At 36.6% G+C, this 19,670-nt stretch overlaps 1 protein-coding gene across 6 annotated transcripts in view; it reads left to right on the top strand.

Annotated features, from left to right (window-relative positions):
• The window catches only part of Scaper (S-phase cyclin A associated protein in the ER), a 325,065-nt gene that overhangs the window by 153,636 nt on the left and 151,759 nt on the right, over window positions 1-19,670 (top strand). The window lies entirely within an intron of this gene.

Raw genomic sequence — 19,670 nt, 5'->3', positions numbered from 1 at the left:
TTTTATTGTGTATTTACTTCACTATCTGGCTAATTTCATGCTTTCTCATGTCTTTCAATTTTCTTTTACAATAATTCTTATAAATTGTCTTGAATTTCATACTGTAATTACATTATTTCCTGGTGGCCGAAGGACAATATCACAAGTTAATAACTTGTTAGCATTTAGGTGAAATCTCATTTATCATTTAAAGTAATGACTATCTTTAATTATTAGCAGTATTTTTATTTTTGTTTTCTGGAAACAATGTTTCCTTGTTTTGAAAATAGTTTTATTGCTTTGTCATACAAATTTTTCTTTCTTAAAAAATATAGTAACTATTGTGTGTTTTACCTCTTTAAAATATATCATAGACTTATGTTATGGGACAGATCTCTGTTCTAATTTTATTAGTCTTATAAACATACTGAAATATTTTCATTCATCTTCTGCATTACAAAGTACTTGATTGTGTTAATACTATATTTTACCCATTTATCAGACATCAGAATCACTAGAGGGCTTGTTAAAACACATATTGGATTTCTGATTTAGTAGTTTTAGGGTGGGTCCCAAGAATTTTAATGTCTAATATGTTCCCATGAGATGGTAGTGATATGAGTCCAAAAACTTTATTTTGAGAGTCAGTGCTGTAAGCTGGGATATATGCCTTTGGTGTGGAATTGCTGGGTTCTCAGCTATATGAATAACAAACTGTAATGCTAAGTTGCACTTTGGCATAGACAGTACAGTCTTCCACAAGAGCCAACAGCAGCACATTCTGCACTGCCTTGTGGCAGAAACACATAATGAGTTCCTCTCTCAAATACCCCTTTCAGAGTGTTGAAGAGCTCATAAATTCGAAGTTGTCAGCATGTGCTAGGTAAAGTATTTAGAAGTTTGATATTACAGTATTAAAGAAACCTTAAGTGTTATATATACTGATCATTTTTAAAAATTGAGTTAAATGTTTTTTGTTTAAAGATACCAACACTGTAGCTAATCTCAGAAAAAAAGTATTTTATATTGAATTATTCAAAGAAATTTTAAGAAAAAATGTTAACATGACCTATATTTAAAAAGGTATAAATGCCTAATGAAATTATTTAATGCACAAAGGGGCAATTTACCAAAATATCACTGGTTTTATATAATGTAGAGAAGAAAAAGTGTTGTCTGGCTCCTAGTCTAAATGGTCTGTGTCAGGAACCTTGCTGTGAAGCTGTTCTTAGAGCACAGCCTGCAGGACCACCTAAGAGTGTAAAGTGAGCCACAGAAAGACCCTCTGCTGCTTTTATAATGAAATTCCTTTCACCTGGCCAAGATACACTGGCTTCACAGAAACAGTGTTCTGTAAAGCTGCACTGACACTGCAGTGTAATTCAGCTAGGAATTGTAAAGAACCATCTTCTGTTTGGAAAGCTGCCTGGAGTAACCAAACCCCAGAAAAAGATTCGAAAGCAGCCTGTCAGTGACAAGAGAGGGACTGATGGCCTCTGAGTAACCCTCACTGAAAATGGTAAAAGTGAACTTTGAGGCGTGCGTTCTCGTGCGTTCTCCTCCCTCTCCCTCTCCCTCTCCCTCTCCCTCTCCCTCTCCCTCCCCCTCCCCCTCCCCCTCCCCCTCCCCCTCCCCCTCCCCCTCCCTCTCTGCCCCTGCCCTTGCCCCTGCCCCTCTTTGAAACAGGGTCTCACTGTGTAGCCCTGGCTGTCCTGGTACTAGGTGTGTAGACCAGCTTGGCCTCTGCTTCCCAATGCTGACATTAAAGGCACTTGGTACTATACCCAGCTGAGCACTTTTCTTAATTCAGACTCCAAAGTACTAGTGTTTTCTTTTACTTCTCTGATACAGTTTCTTTATATAATTTTTCTTGAGATAGTGATAATTTTAAACCTAATAGTTTAAGTTTATTGATAAAATCTGTCTTGTCCCGGAAGTGATCCAGAATTAAAACTTCCTGAGATTGTTAGGTCTCTTTTTATTTTTTTTTCCTTCAGAAATGAACATTCTATAAAGTTTATTGTATGTGTTATTCTTTTTACAATATCTAACAACTTCCATGTATATGTAGATATTTGTCTCGAGTAGATTTGCATCAACTCTCAAAAAATTTTTCAGTGGAGAAAGTGGGATTTTCTTCAAAGAACTGTAATGGCAACACAAAAGAAAACTCATAGAAAGTAGAGCCTGTGAGTGCCTGTGAGCACCTGCCTGCCTGAGGGCAGTTGGAGAAAGGAGAACTGTTAACAGCTGCTGGGGTGTGAGGTCTAATAGAAGGTTTCCTCCATGCTGATAAGACCAGAACAGCCTGCGTCCTCATAGTGGAACTTCCATTTACTGCCAGAGACTATGAAGGAGGCATCTTTGCACAATATACAAATTATAACCCAAAGTTATTTGCAACCCTATTTCATAACACTTTTGTTATTTCAGATGCTGAGTTAAGTTTGAAGTGGTCTGAGATCACTGAAGTAGCATTCTTCATGGTAAAATAAATACAGATATTTCATCTTAGGCCTCAGATTTCTTTTGTTCTAGTACTCAAATAGAGCTGATGGGTAGAAGTATATCCATCATTTTAGAGCTGAGTGTATACTCAGTTCTCCATCATCAAGTTGACTAGGGATTCCAAATCACTGCCAAAAGACTTACATGATTTCAGATTGCTAGTAACCCAGGAATCTAACAGAAGCAGATATAAAATTTACTCTGGATAATGATAACATAGTCTTCATTTCAAATCATTTCAAAACAATTTCCAAATAGAGTATTGGATAGTAAACTAATTAGGCATGTAAGGAGAACACTGGTGTAAATAAAAATCAGTATAAGCAGACTTACCCACTTTCTGTAACTATGCTTACCAAATGCAAGGTTGAATTTACTTTTCTAAGTGATAGAATTGTACACAAATTGTTTTCATCTTTATTATTATAACTGGCAATTTTATAAGAAGGCCACTAGTTACAAAGGCAATATAAAAACCAACTGCATTGATAATATCAGTATATTAAATATATAGAAATAGAACTTACTATTATTTCCAATTTTTTCTCAAACTTAATTGTACATTCTGTGAAATATCAATTAAAATCTAAATACTTTGTTATGAAAGTTGAAATACAGTTTCTAAAATATGAGTTTTTAACATTATACTGTTTATTATTGTGAGTACTCTTGTACATGTATATGCATGCCAAGGTCAGAAGGCAACTTGTTGAGTAGGCTTCTCATGTGGCTCCTAGAGGTGAAACTCTGCTTATCAATGTCTTAACCAAAGGACCAGTCACCAGCCCTAAAATGGAGATTTTTTTAAGAATAAAAAAACCAAAACATAGTTAAATCATACTGCATGAGAAAAATGTACTCTGTGTTTGTGTGTGTGTGTGCGTGCGTGCATGCTTGCACACACTGGTGCATATATATATATGCACACACACACGTACATATATATGGAAAAAAGTAAGCATAATGCATCAAGATGTATGTTCTAATTAAAGAGTATATCGTTTGGAATGCTGGAGAGCTGTCTCAGCAATTAAGATTACTGGCTGCTCTTTCAGGAGACCTGAGTTCCTTTCCCAGAACCATTCGTATCTCAAGTTCTAGAGAGTCTGCCATGCAAGTGGTGCACAGACACACACAGGCAAAACACCCATTCATTAAAAATTAAAATGAAGTTTTAAAATTATATTATTTTTAAGTAAAATGATGGGTTAGACTTTCTTTTCTTTCAACAATGAAGTAGAAGAGTCAGGATGAAAAAGGAAAACCTATAATCTGAGGAAGTGAGAAAGACATTGGGAGTCAAGAGAAAGCTAACCAGATAGCTAAAAAGAACAGAGAAACAGAAAGGTAGCATAGTGAGGAGGAGAAAATAGTCTGAAGTTCCACCTGTTGCTTCTCCAGGGCAAGGGAAGACAGAGCCTCAAACAGAGGAAGCCTTCGGGCTTTAGGAACAGCAGGCTGGTGTCATGAAGAAAAAGAAACCCTGACTTCTTTGGGATGGTAAATCCAGTGCCTGGGTTTTTGCTGATAGTGACATCTGTGTGTCCGCACCATCCCCACAATCTCACAGACCTGTAGTAGGGTATCATTTTGTGAGAGATAGTAAACTACTATCTCTTTGTTTTCAGGGATCTGAAAACAAAGACTCTTGGAGACATCCAGCCATAGTATCAAGGTAGAAGATGACCTTGAACCAGTTTTATAGGGGGGTGGGGGGCCAATGCAGACCTGCTATAGAAGTATAGAGTAAGAAACAAGAGCTTTGTCAGCACAGATTAAAGTGGTTCTACATTCTGTGGCCACAGTGTCTCAACCCTGTTACACTGTGGTTTACTGCAGTCTTTTAACTCTGTGTCCAGTGTGCTGGCTATTCTTATGACACACAAATTAGTTCTCTAAAAGGAGGAAATTTCAACTGAGAAAATAGATCTATGAGATCTGGCTGTAAGGCATTTTCTTAATGAGTGATTGATGGGGGCAGGCCCAGCTCATTGTGGATGGTTCCATCCTTGGGCTGGTGGTCTTGGGTCCTCAAAGAAAGCAGGCTGAGCAAACCAGTGACAACCCTCCATGGTTTCTGCATCAGCTCCTGCTTCCAGGTTGTTGCCCTGAGTGAATTCCTGCCATACTACTTTTGATGATAAACAGTTGCATAGAACCAAGAGTGAAATAAACCCTTACTTCCTCACGTTTCTTTCATCATAGTGTTTTACCACAGCAATAGTAACCCCAAGATACCTGCTACCTGTGGATGACTGTCAAGGCATTTAACTCCATGCCCTGTTACCTGTCATTACTGTGAAAGCTCTTAACTCCATGCCCATGAATAGTATTTTATTTTCTAGAGCTGCATCCCTGCTGTGTGTGGTTAGCTGTGAGTAGGACTGGGAACTCTGAGCCTAAGTTTGACAAGTCACTTATTAATGCTTGTTCTCTCCTCAGTGTACTGCTGGGTAGCAACTGAAAGTACGGAGACAGGCAGACAGAATGCCTGGTACCTTTATGTGTAGAAGTCAGCACTTTGCTTCCTGTATCCTCTGAGGGACTCAGAGGACAGCTCTTAGTGTGAACATTTGCTGTCTTTAGAATATACAATCCAGGGTACCTCTCGGACAACAAGGAACCAATCCAGGGTACCTCTCGGACAACAAGGAACCTTCCTAGTCCACAGACCACAAAGTTCTTAGAATCAGCTGGTTCTTGATACACAGAGAAGGGAATCTTCTGAAGTGAATGTAACTCTGACACTGACAGTAAACCATTGGCCTGCCCATCTCACAGCCTGTATACAGTACCAGCCTGCATAGTAAGAACATGAAACATAATAAACTCCAGCTGTGACCCACTAACCTACCACTATGCACCTGATAGATGCACTGTCAGAGCTCCCTTCAAAGTGTCTCCAATTATATTTTAATTACTATTTTCTTTTTACTGTTATTTTCTGTTTGATTTTTACTTTACCAAGTACAATGTTTCTATTTTGATTAGTCTTGTTTTTGCCTAATTTTATGTATTTTTCTGTTTTGTAATGTTTTTTTCTTTTCTTCTTTGTCATATTCTGTTCATATTTCTTTTTTCCCCTCCCTTACTTCCCTCTTTCTTATCCTCACATTTATTTTATTCTTTTGTTTTTATTACTTTTACTTTTGTTAATGAACTTCATAGTTTATTACACATTATTTTTGTAATTTTCTTTTTTGTTGTTAGAAAAAATACTGACATATAGAAAACCTATTTAGTAAAATTATTAAAGAATTTTTCCCAAATCTAGGGAAAGAAATGAACATCCAAGTACAGGAAGAATTTAAAACCCTTAATACACATAACCAGAAAACATCCTCTATGTGTTGTTTTACACTTAAAATTCCTAAGAACAGAACCAGGATATGATATGTAAGAGAAATGTGCCAAGTTACTTTATAGAATAACATCACACCTTTCAGCAGTAACACCAAGAAAGCATAGATTAAAACACTGTCACAGCCAACAAGACCATGATGCCCAACAAAATCCTTTAGAATCAAAGGAGAAATAAAGAGTTCCCATGATAAGAATAAATAAATCAATTCATGCTCACTGATTCAAGCATCCATTATAGTAAAAAATACTTAAAGAGATAGTACATACAAAGGAAGAAGAAAGAATTATACAATCATGAGAACTTGGACAAGAATAAATGTTACAAAAATATAAAACAACTGAGAACTTGGAAAGAATCAAACATTGCTAACTCAAATCAACAAACCTCTGAATGAATAAAAGAAAAATTAATAAAATTTTTCAGTTAGTGAAAAATCAATAATTTTTCAATTAATTTCAATCAACTAATACTGATTGTCAATTTGAGAGAATCTAAAATCACCGAGGAGACAAGCTTCTTGGTGTGTCTATGAGAGATTATATGTGTTAGGTATATTAAAGTGAGAAGACCCATTCTGACTGTGGGTAGCACCATTTCATGTTTTGGGTCCTAAATGCAAACAAACAAACAAAAAGAAAACATATGAGAAAACTAACAACAACAGTATTCATCTCTGTCTGATTGCAAATACAGTGTGTCTAGCTGCCTCCTCAAGCTCCTGCCACTGTGATGTCCCTCCCTAGCATGATATCCTATAGCCTCCAAAATATGAACCAAAATAAATTATTGCTTTCTTCAGTTCCTTTTGTCAAGTATTTTGTTGCAGCAACAAGACAAATGACTATTACATGTAATAGCACCCAGTTACCCAGTGCTAATACAGCCATTGAAATGACACAATATGGTGGTAATTGTAGGCAATAAAACAAGATGTTTTGCTGTCTGCAAGAAACTCTCAGCTCTCTAGTAAATACCTACATGGATATAAAATGAATATATATATATAAAATAATATTCCAAACAATTGGAATCCTAAAACAAACAGAGCTATATACACTCCCAATTGACAAAACAGACCATAATCAAAATTTAGAAGTGATAAAGGTCACTACATATTAATAAAGGAAAAAACCCTTGAAGATATATTATTTATAAGTGCATCAAATATTGGTATGCCTGTTTAACAAAACAAATGCCACTGGACATAAACTTGCCACCAAACATAGAAACGTGAGTTTGGTTTCTAGTACCCACGTTATGGAAAGAGAAAATTCATACAAATTTCCTTTGGCTTCCCAACAAGTTCCATGACACATGCACAGCCAACCATACACATGAACATACACTATAACTGTGTAAGATTTTAAACTCAACAAAGAACTTTAGACTTAATGTGTATGATAAATATATGGGAAAAATAAGTGACGTTAGTGAACATTTATAGGATATTTCATACATTAGTTAGGGTATGTAAACTCTTCTCAACATCTCATGGAACTACCCCAAATTGATCACCTGATAGGCCATAAAACAACTCTTAAATGCAGAAATTTTGAAATATTTTCCTCTATCTTATAGAGCAGAACAGATTAAAATTAAAATTTAAAAGACAAAACCACAGTAATGGTCTATTGAAAAAGCTAGGATTAATAGTTAATGATTCATTGAAAGAATTCAGGAAATTTCAAAGTTTCTAAAATCAAATAAATAACTTATCAGAGCCTTTGAAATATACTGACAGCAGTGCTGAGAGAAATTATAGCTATAAATGTCTATATTAAAAATAGAGCCAACTAAGGTTTAGAAGCTGTGCTTTGTGCTTCCCACAATTATAGTTAACTCAGTCATTCTGGATTTCTGATGGGGTTGAAAACTTATAGTCTCATAGCCAATCCTGGCTATTTACCTTGAGAGAAAAGATTTGAGTGGATGGTTTTCAGCTGACATTCATTCTAAAGCCAAGGAAAAAGCCAGGTTCAGAACTAAGTGTTTTAGTTAGGATAGATGACAGAGGTTCTGGTTAGTCAACAAAATGATGGACTGGGTATTAGGACTATCTTGTACCTCACTGGTACAAATAGGCATAATTATGCTCTAAATGTATTTTGAGAGAAAAGTTTTATTTTAACAGGAAGGGTGCTATGTAGGAGGAGCTGAGGTGGGAGGAAGAGAAGGAATGAGAGGAGGAGAAGAAGAAGAGAAGCTAGGTGATGAGAGAGAGAAAAAGGGGGGAGACAGGAAGGCAGATGTTCATGTATCTCCACTAGTCAAAGATAGTTGATATATCTAGGTTGGGTAGTGGGTTACACCTCTGATTGAGCATTACCAAACTTATAAAGCCTTTGATTAACATTTTTTTTTAAAAAAGTGTATAAATGCCAAAAGGAAAAGGGGGCATGGGATAGGGGTTTTCTAAGGGGTAGGGGAAATGGGGAAAGGAGATGGCATAAATAAAATATCCAATAAAAAATGAAAAAAAAAATAGAGACAACACATGCCAACAATCTAATTGTGAGCCTCAAGGTTTTAAGAAAACTAGAAAAAAATCAAATTCAAAATTAGGAAACAAGAAGATGTAATAGAAACTGAGACAGATCTGAATAAAATGGAATCTAATAGTATAAAAGACAAATAAAACAGTTGATTCTTTGAATATGCAAGAATGACAAGATCTTAGCCAAACTATAAACACCCAATTAGGAAATTTGGGGAGGAAGCGGAGTATATTAAAACAGGGACCATGGGAGCAGAAGGATAATTAGGAAATGTTTTGAAAGTTATATTCCAATAAGTTAGAAAATATAGAAGAAATGAATAAATTTCTAAATACATTTGACTAACTCAAACTACATTAATATGAAATTCTTATCCTGGTGCACAATGATCTAGAAGATTGAAGCAGTAATGGAGTTTGCCAACAAAGAAAATTCTGAGACTGAACCAATTCACCGCCAACCCAAACCACACTTTTAAAGAAAATTAACAGCAGGGGCTGGAGAGATGGCTTACCAGTTAAGAGCACTGGCTATTCTTCCAGAAGACCTGGGATTAATTTTCAGCATGCACGTGGTGGCTCACAGCTGTCTGTAACTCTGTCTCCAGTGATCTGCTCTCTTCTGGCTCTCATCAGCAGGCAAAACCCCTATATACACACAATATTTTTAAAAGAAGAAAATTAACAACAATATTATATAAATTATTACTTAAAACAGTTAGGAAGGTGCTAGCAAACTCATTCTGCAAAGCAGTGTTATCCTTAAATTGCCTAGTGAAATGGTAGGCCAGTTTTCGAATGAAAACATAAAACTCATTACACTATGATGTAATTAATTTCATCCCAGGGAAGCAATAATGATTTATACTTAATAATGATTTAAGCAATAATGATTTAATATGGTGCAACACAAATTCTGTACAAAAATCTTTTGAGAAAGTCCAGCATCCCTGCATGATGAAAAGATTGAAGAAACTAGTAATTAAGAGTGTGTTCAATTCCCAATGTGTGGGTAGAAGCCCGTTGCCAGAATTATACTAGGAAGGAAAATATATAAAACATTTCCTCTAAAGTTAGGGAGGAAACAAAAGTGTTTACTTTCTCCAATTTTACTAGTTTTAGAGCAATAAACGAAAGAGAAGTCAGTTTCCCATTTGATCTGATAAGCAGTTTCAGTCCAGTATACAACAACAACAACAAAAAAATCAGGAGCTGGTATCTGCCAGTAATAAATTTACTAGGAAATGAAATACATTAAATATATGAAAAAAATAAGTATTCTTAACCATCAGGAACATGGGAATCAAACCTTTATTGGTCTTCGCTATTAGGAAAAGAGTATCCTAAGGAAAAACAAATGCTGATCAGTGTTTTGGGTTTTTTTTTTTTTTTTTTTGATGGAAAATAAAAATTCTTCTGGAGCTTTTGGTAGAAATGTAAATTAGTACCTCCTCTATGGGAATCATTATGCCCCTCAAAGAAATAAAAATATTACTATATGATCCAGCTATCCTAGCTATGTGGATATCACTTATTAAATCAAATTAGCATACAATAAAGAAACCTGCCCACCCATTCAGTAATGACCTTATTTACAGTGACCACCATATTGAATCAGTAACCAGCCTTGGCTATATCAGTATATATATCAGCTCCCATGAAGGAGAATGGAGTTACATCATTTGTAGGAAAATTCATAGTACTAAACAACCTTACGTTATGAAAAATACTGCAAACTCATAAAGACAGATTATGTTGTCTATGAAATCTAGACTAAAAACTGTGATACTAGACAGAAAAAAATTTGGAAGATGAGAACTTCAAGGAGGCGGAGTGATTACAATAAAAGGTAGTGAATGGGATATGCATATGGTCATCCACAATATTCATGTATGAAGATGTCACTATATAATTGTCTTATATAATTAATATATGCTAATAACGTTGTAAGGAAAGGTGCTTTATAGTGATTTTTATATCCTTTGAAAATTTACTTTTAGGCTGAGATTAATTCTAAATCTTAAAAACCTAATCTTTTAGAAGATAATGTTAGCTAATATCTATTTACTTTGCTGTTTTGCCCAGTTGGGGTGGTAATATAGCTCAATTATATATTACTTGACCAGTGTGAGGTCCTGCATTCAGTACCAGTCAGCCTTTCCCTGAAAAAATATTTAAAATTATCATTAGAAAAAGCAATTTGCAAATTCATTTGGAGTAACAAAAAACCCAGGATAGTAAGAACTATTCTCAAAAATAAAAGAACTTCTGGGGGACTCACCATCCCTGACCTCAAACTGTAGTACAGAGCAATTGTGATAAAAACTGCATGGTATTGGTTCAGAGACAGGCAGGAAGATCAGTGGAATAGAATTGAAGACCCAGAAATGAACCCACACATCTATGGTCGCTTAATCTTTGACAAAGGAGCTAAAACCATCCAGTGGGAAAAGAATAGCATTTTTAACAAATGGTGCCAGTTCAACTGGAGGTTAGCCTGTAGAAGAATGTAAATTGATCCATTCTTATCTCCTTGTACAAAGCTCAAGGCCAAGTGTATAAAGGGCCTTCACATATAACCAGATACACTGAAACTAATAGAAGAGAAGGTGGGGAAGACCCTCGAATACCCAGGCACAGAGGAAAAGTTCCTGAACAGAACACCAATGGCTTATGCTCTAAGATCAAAAATTGACAAATGGGACCTCATAAAATTGCAAAGCTTCTGTAAGGCAAAGGACACTATCAATAGGACAAAACGGCAACCAACAGATTGGGAAAAGATCTTTACCAATCCTACATCTGATGGAGGGCTAATATCCAATATATACAAAGAACTCAAAAAATTATACTCCAGACAACCAAGTAACCCTATTAAAAATGGGGTACAGTGCTAAACAAAGAATTCTCAACTGAGGAAACTTGAATGCCTGAGAGACACCTAAAGAAAAGTTCAATATCCTTAGTCATCAGGGAAATGCAAATCAAAACAACTCTGAGATTCTACCTCACACCAGTCAGAACAGCCAAGATCAAAAACTCAGATGATAGCAGATACTGTCAAGGATGTGGAGAAAGAAGAACACTCCTCCACTGTTGGTGGGATTGCAAGCTAGTACAAACACTCTGGAAATCAGTCTGGTGGTTCCTCAGAAAATTGGACATAGCACTACCTGAGGACCCAGCTATACCACTCCTGGGCTTATATCCAGAAGATGCTCCAACATATAACAAGGACACATGCTCCACTATGTTCATAGCAGCCTTATTTATAATAGCCAGAAGCTGAAAAGAACCCAGAAGTCCTTCAACAGAGGAATGGATACAGGAAGTGTGGTGCATTTACACAATGGAATATTACTCAGCTATTAAAAACAATGAATTCGAGAAATTCTTAAGCAAATGGGTGGAACTAGAAAATATCATCCTGAGTGAGGTAACCCAATCACAAAAGAACACACATGGTATGTACTCACTGATAATTGGATATTAGGCCAAAAGCTTTCAATATCCAAGATACAACCCACAGACCACATGAAGCTCATGAACAAGGAAGACCAAATTTGGGTGCTTTGGCCCTTCTTAGAAGGAGTAACAAAATACTCATGGGAACAAATATGGAGACAAAGCATGGGACAGAAACTGAAAGAGGGGCTGTCTGGAGACCATTCCACCTGGGTATCCATCCCATGTGCAGTCACCAAAGGCAGATGCTGATGTGGATGTCAGGAAGTGCATGCTGACAGGAGCCTGATATAGCTGTCTCCTTAGAGGTCATCAGAGTCTGACATATTCAGAGGGGGATGCTCACAGCTAACCATTGATCTGATCATGGGGTTCCCAATCAAGGAGTGAGAGAGAAGACTGAAGGAGCTGAAAGGGTTTGCAGCCCAATGAGAAGAACAACAATACCAACCAACCAGAGCTCCCAGGGTCTAAACCACCAGCCTGGGAGCACATGGCTCCAGATGTATATGTAGGGGAGGATGACAGTGTCAGGCATAGGAGGATGAGGAAGTCCTTGGTCCAGTGAAGGCTGGGCACCTCAGTGTGAGGGAAATTGTGGGTGGGGAAGTGGGAATGGGAGGGTGGGTGGGGGCACATCTTCATAGAAGTAGGAGGAGGGGGATGGGATAGGGGGTTCCTGGGTGTAGAGGAAATGAGGAAAGGGGATTACATCTGAAATACAAATAAAATATTTAATAAAAAAGAAATCTTTATAAATTTGACCATTAAGAATAGAAACTTTGATTCAACAATATCTATAAGAATAAAAAAACATTATAGGGGAATTTTATATGTGTAATTAACAAAATTTCATACAAATTAATAATGGATTTATCCTGAAGAATTTATACTTCATTCATTCAAAGAATAAACACTGCTAGTAACAGGGAAAATAAGAGATTGTCTGTTTTTTAAAAAAATAAATCAGAAAAACCAATAAACTCAAAGATCAGCTTTTTTACTAATCAGGAAAATTTAAATTAGTAACTCTTTTTTTAATATGATTTCTGTCACAGAAGGACAGAATTTCAAATATGTGAAAATATCAAGTCTCAAAAAAGACCTAGAGCAGTAGGAGCATCTCTGTATAGTTAGAAGTTGCTACTATCACATTTTACAAGTTTCCTATTACTGACTAAAGTTGTGAGGATTCATAGCATATTTGATGAACACAGATATGCAAGGACAGCATTGATCATAGAGACTAACTCAAATATCAGTGGCTAAAAAGGAAAATTTATGAGACTGTCATATAATATTGGTTGAATATTATCATCAGCAAGGAAACTATAAATTGGGTATGGTTGTACTTCACAATGCTTATAGAATGTGTGTGTGTGTGTATGCATATGTATGTACCTATATACTTTTTAAATTGCAGTAATATAAAATTCAAGAAATAGCCAAATCTGTCTCTGTCTCAGTCCTCTCTCTCTCTCTCTCTCTCTCTCTCTCTCTCTCTCTCTTTCTTTCTCTCTCTTTCTCTATCACACACACACACACTCACACACATATTAAAGCTGACACATAGGTAGTAATCATAGAAATGTTTTGATGTTTTCTCAGAAGAGTGATTATTCAGAGAAGCAAGTGTATAGAGGACCCGTCATATGGGTAGCTTTGCTTTTCTGTTGTTGTTGATTTTTGAGCTAGATTATTACTGTAGGCAGGCTGGTCTAAACTCAAAAACTCAAGGGATCCTCTTGACTTTGTGTCCAAAGTGCTACAACTGTACACATCCTGACATCATGTGGAGTTTACACTCTTGACTGCTTCTGTTCTTTTCACAGACAATGCTATGTTCATATTACAGCTATTCTTAACTGTTGCAGACCGAGCTGCCCTTAGTTTGGGGGCCAAAATGTCACAGACCGCTCTATCAGTGTTGGGACCTGCCAAAAGCCTTGGGGGCTAAACTGTTAGAACCTGCACTGCCCCAAGCTGCTCCAGTCTGTGGGTTGGGGTTCAGCAAGAGAGAGAGTGAGGACAGATGTGAAGAATGGAGACCAGACAGAGTGTGTGATTCAATCCTGTTTATTCTTCAGCCTCTCTTCTTCTCTCCAAGTTCCAAGTCTTGAGTTCCTAGTCCCTAGTTGCTAGTCCCTAGTGCCTCCAAGTTCCAAGTTACTTCTTCCAAGTGCTAAGTGCCTAATGTCTAATTCCAAGTTCTTCCTCCAAGTGCCAAGTGCCTGTTACCTGTTCTTCCGAGTTCTCTAGTCCAAGTGTCTTCTTCCTCAATGCCTAATTCCTACTCCAAGTTGTACTCTCTGAAGTGTCTGATTCTCTGTTACTCCAAATTGTTTTGAACTGTCCTGTCTGCCTCTCACCTTCTATATGTCTCACTTCTAAGCCACACCTCTAAGTCATGCCTTTAATCATGCCCTTAGGTCTTGTCTCTAAATCTGATCTCTAAGTCACGCCCTTAAGTCTCGGCTCGAAATCACAGCTTTAAGTCTCACATACCCAAGGGAAGATCCTGGGTATCTAAAGCAAGATGTTATCAGAGTGTGCTCAGCTGTTGTAGGCTAATGTAATCAAGTCTCTGGTCAGGGTATATGGCTCAAGATGGCTGCAAGGGTGATAGCCGCCTTCTGTCAGCTCCCCACACTTTACATTCTTATATCTTTTCTGTATGTCAGCCTAAAGTTATCATTACAAATTCTAGATAAAATAAATTGTTCTAAACAAGAATCCTGTTACAGAAATGCTCAATTATTTCATATGTATTTCTAAAACTTTTTTTACCCAAAAAGATATTTCCCTTATTTTTACTGTTTTGTTGAATTTGGTACAAGTGAACATGATTTGTATTTGCTTTGACTTCTCTCATTACTCTGTGATGACGAACATTACTTTTATTATTGGATAGTAATAGCGTCCCAGGAATTTTCTGTGGTTTATCAGTAACATGAGACATTTGTATGCTGTTACTGTAAGTAAACAGTTTAAGCAGACAGACTGGATGTGGAATTTATCCAGTTGCCCTTACTAAGTTTTTAGATTGCTGCCAAATTTAAATCGAGATTCAGCTGTTAATCTCTTAAACCTGAATAAGCAAGAGACATAGCTAGCAGGAGTCACAGTGTGAACCAGGATGAAGAAAGATAAATCCCAGTGTACTTTGTAATATCTTTAGCCAACCCTGTCATATATGGGCTTTTCAAGTTTTATCATAGAAATTTATATTAACATACAAAGAGCAAACATCAAAACTCTCTATCTTTTTTCCAACTATTTGCAGGTCCTTACCACACACCTAGGCTGAGAGGGTAAATCACTCTGCCTTGAGAATTTTCACCACTAATTGAATTCAGAACACTATGTCCAGGCTTATAGGCCTTGCTGGTCTGTCACAGCCCATGGTGTTGTTTCGTTTTGTGTCTCTTATTTTCAGCTGGAATTTTTCAGTGTAGAACTGGAAAGTCTGGAAAGCATTCCATACCAGAAATTCATTTTATGTTCTTGCTGTTCAAGCTTACATAAGTAGTTGCTTACACGGCTACTTCCTCAGAACATCAGATAATTAACTAAAATAGCTTCTATGGTTCCATATTTTGTCAGAAATTGATATATTTATAGCCTAAAGAACAAAAATGTTTTGTTAGATGTTACTCAGCCACCTTGAGTTAGAAGACTCAAGACATATTACAGATGGGGTTCTTCAGTCTGACAAAGGTTTAACGTATATGAATTAAATTTTTTAAAAAGGACTTTTTAGTTTGTTTGTTGCTATCATTGTTGTTAGCTTTTTTGAGACAGCATTTCTCTGTGTAACCTTGGCTGTCTTGGAACTCACTGTGTAGACCAGATTGGCTTTGAACTCACAAAGATCCACTTGCTTCTGCCTCCCAAGTGCTAGGATTAAAGGTGTGCAGCACCACCACCACCCAGCTAAGAAAGGACATTTTTGAGGTAAAGAAAATTGACTCTTAAAGAGGCAGCAGGAACTTTCTAGAAAGGATGTTTTATGTGCTAATTAAACAAATGCATGAGTCAGCAAAGTTTATTCAGTTGTATTCAGTCAAATAAATACTTTAATTTGTATATTGTGTCAATAATAAGATATTTCATGAAACATATTGTGTGACAATTATTTCTAAAATAGACCTTCCTAAGGTAAGCCTTTCTTGATACAAACATAATGTCCTTTGTCATTTTATCTGGAATTACTTGGTGTGACTTTTATGAAAACAATTTTTTAAAAGTCAAGTGCGTTTATAATAAGTCATAGATGAATATTGGTAGTACTGATTTACAGAGACATTTTCACACAGCTTTGGTAATTTTATTATAACTATTCAAATTAAGTCTTTGTGGACTATTTTTCCAGTATATTTTGAACATCTTGCCTTTTGTAACAAAATATACATTTGTAATAGAAGTCACTCATATATAATGATTTAAAATCATCTTACCAGTGTCCATTTGAGAAATAGAATCTTGCCAGTATCCTGGAGCCTTTTGTCTTCCCTCCATTTTTTTTTTCCTGATCATAATCCATTTTCCTTATTTTGAGATAAACTAGTAGTTTGGATTTTCAGAGTCACTTTTGCCTTTCTAGTTTTATCATGAAAATGTGATTTCTAAACTATATGCCAGTTGTACAGCAGTCTCTCCTGAAATTAAAACCTTGGATCTTAGATGGAAAATAAGACATGGAGGTATGGATAGGGAGATGAAACACAAGAATATCTTAGGACAGGATGTTATAAGGGGAGATGGAAACTCCATCCTGCAGGGCAACTTTTAACATAGAGAGTTAAATACAAATAGCTTCAGAAAGTCTCTACAACTGGCCATATTCACTAGGCCCCTCATCCCCAACACTGTAAAGAATCCCTCTCAGACAAGCCCAGAAGCCAGGAAGAAGCAGAGACCAGCTGAAGCTCCTGGAAAGGATACCCTTCAACCTGCTGAGCTGCCTGCAGGCTGTGGCCTGTGCTCCAGATTCCCAGCTTTGTGAGCTGTCACTCGTGCCCAAGTGGGCTTTTTCTGGTGCAGCTGTCTGTGAGTCATTTCTGTCCCTAATAAGTAATCACTCACCCATACCCAAATACAACTCATTGGTTCACCAAGCTTTATTTGGGTTATTGGTTGGGGGAAATGTAGGCTCTTATTTTCTGAGGGCTAAAGGTATTTTTAAGTTACGAAGTAAATGAATAGAGGAAGGAGGTAATGAGTAAGTTGGAATTCTAAGAGGTAGCAGACGAGCTGTCATAGATGTGGTAACATCAAGATTTTTGTCAGTGTAGACAAAGAAGGGACAGTCAGAAATACTATTTCTGGTTAGATATAAGTTAAAACACAATAGTGTAACAATGAAAGTAAAACACTTGGAAATGATAGCAAAACCATTAAAAAAAAAAACTAAGAAAGATTTGTTTTTACTTTGTTTTTAGTTTAAATTGGCAGTAACATGAAATAGAGGGTAGTAAACCCGATGTAAATATTTTCCCCTCATTGGGATGCTGTTGTTATTCTTCCTTCTATGTTGTTATTTGATAGTCCCTGAAGATGTAGGGTAGAATGCTGTCTTATTAATTCAGACAAGTTATTTCACTGTACCCCAGATTTATATGAACATGGACTTGTGTTAGGATTCACTGGCTATATCCTAGCACATTTCAATCTTCTCATAGGGAATTAGAGATAGAGCTTTCCCATAAGCAGGGCTTTTCTGTGATTCACAATCTGAAGGGAAATTATAGGACGGCACATCTATATACCTATGTGTGTAATTAGGATATTGTGTTGGGTTTCACTACATACACACTTCTGCCATTCATCAACGGAGAGATAAAGAGTAGTTTGTCTGTCTGTCTGTCTCTGGTTCAGGTTCCCAGGCCACTCCCTACACATTCTCCCCCACTACACATTCTCATGCCTGGTTTTCAACAGCTTGGACTTCTGTTTCTAAAGCTCTCATTGTCCCTCTTATGAGCATTTCTGATAAGAATACTTCATGCTGGTCAGTGGGTTGCCTGTGGCTGCTATAGCAGCATAGTTAGCAGTAGTGCCTGTTAGAAGCCAAGGTCCTCCTCTGAGACATACGCAGCATACGTAGCTCTTGATGGTTAGTAGTTTAGGGAGAGAAGTTTAGTATAGTGACATAGTATTCCTAGCCCTGATCCAGACATAGCTTCTCACCTATCATCGTAGTCAGAAGTCCCTGATTGAGTTATTAAAAGTGTACTTTTAAGCATGTATTCTGGTACTCCATGATAAAAACTCCCCCGAGAAATTCTTAGGTCATGTATACATACCCTTAATCTATCTTTATACTATGTTAAGCAGTTTTCCAAAGCAATTTTACCGATTTATCTTCCCATTAATGTGTGAGGGCCCTGGCTCTTTCCCCTCCCCTTAAAATATGAGTGTAAGATTTAAATTTTTGTCAGTTTTGTGGCTATTATAATACCTTGTATAGTTTTCAGGTAGAATTCTCTATTAAAGGTTCAAGCACTTTTGCTTATTTTTTGGCCATTTATGGGATACCTGTTTAAATTTTTTTTCTTTTTCCATCATTTTATAATAATTTTCTCTCAAGTTTAGAAACCATTCTTAGCTCTTTTAAGTGACCTCATAGTATCTATTTTCAGTGTGTCAAATTTGCTGATCTCATTTTTTATATTAATAGTTTTCCACCTTCTTATAAGATATTCTCCCACCTCCTATATTTTTGAGACTGTAGTTTTACCTTTACTTTTAGTTTAGTATCTGTCTAGAATTAATTTTTTTCATAACATGCGACAGTTAATTTAGTTGTTTTCTCCATCCAAATGATTACTGATAAGAATGACCTTCATTGCTTACTCTATTATAAAGCAGAAGTGTATAAACATGCCTTGTACTCTTTTAACTTAGTGCTATTCCTTTTTCTTTGATTTCTAGCTGTTATAACTTTATAAATCTTAATCATTTCTAATTTATTAATTTTCTATCTAAAGGTTTATCCTTAAAACAGTCCAACATATGGTTAGTTATAATCATATTTTATTCTTCATGTCCAGAAAGCCTGTTTGGTTTTGTTTGTTTGTTTGTTTGTTTGTTTAATCTGCTGTGGTCCTTTCATGGGTGTGAATGTGGGTGTAGAAGCCAGAGATAGAAGTCAGGTGTCTCCTTTATTTGCTTCTCAACTTTTGAGAAACAGCATCTTTGCCTCAACCTGAAGTTGAATAATAGGCTCTCTGACTTGAGAGATACTTGGAGTCTCTTTGTCTGTATCCCCAGCACTGGGATTACAAATCTGTGCCACCATGCCTAGCTTTTTAAGCGGGCGCTGGAATCTGAATGAGTTCCTCATGTTTGTACAGAAAGCCCTTTAGCTGATGAGCCATCTCCCCAGCCTGCTGTGATCTTTAAAAAAAATAATTAAGTTTTCCCTTTTCTGTGTTTCTGTGATAAGTGCATGTGTATGTGTTCAGGGGGGACATGGGGTGGTCACGCACACACACACACACACACATATATGTATGTATGTACATTTGTGTTGGGAGCAAAGGAAAACATCACATGCTTTCCTCTGTGTCACTCCACCTTATTTTTTGAGACAAGATCTCAATGGAACTGGAGCTCAGTGATTTGGCAAGACTGGCTGATGAGTGAGTGAGCTTTAGTTATCCTCCTGTCTCTACCTCCCTAGTTCTCGGAGGGTAAGCACACACCACCAAGCCTGCCTCTATATGCCAGTTCTGGGAGATCCAAACTCAAAACCATATGCTCTTATGTCAGTCATTTTTCTCTCTGAACCATCTCCCCAGCCACTAAAAATGATTTCTTACTCTTTTTAAATTTACTTATTTTATGTGTATGAATACC

Source organism: Arvicanthis niloticus, chromosome 26 (genome assembly GCF_011762505.2).
Source record: "Arvicanthis niloticus isolate mArvNil1 chromosome 26, mArvNil1.pat.X, whole genome shotgun sequence".
Lineage (NCBI taxonomy): Eukaryota > Metazoa > Chordata > Mammalia > Rodentia > Muridae > Arvicanthis > Arvicanthis niloticus.
The sequence above is the reverse complement of the archived record's forward strand: the minus strand, read 5'-3'. Positions and strand labels throughout refer to the sequence as shown.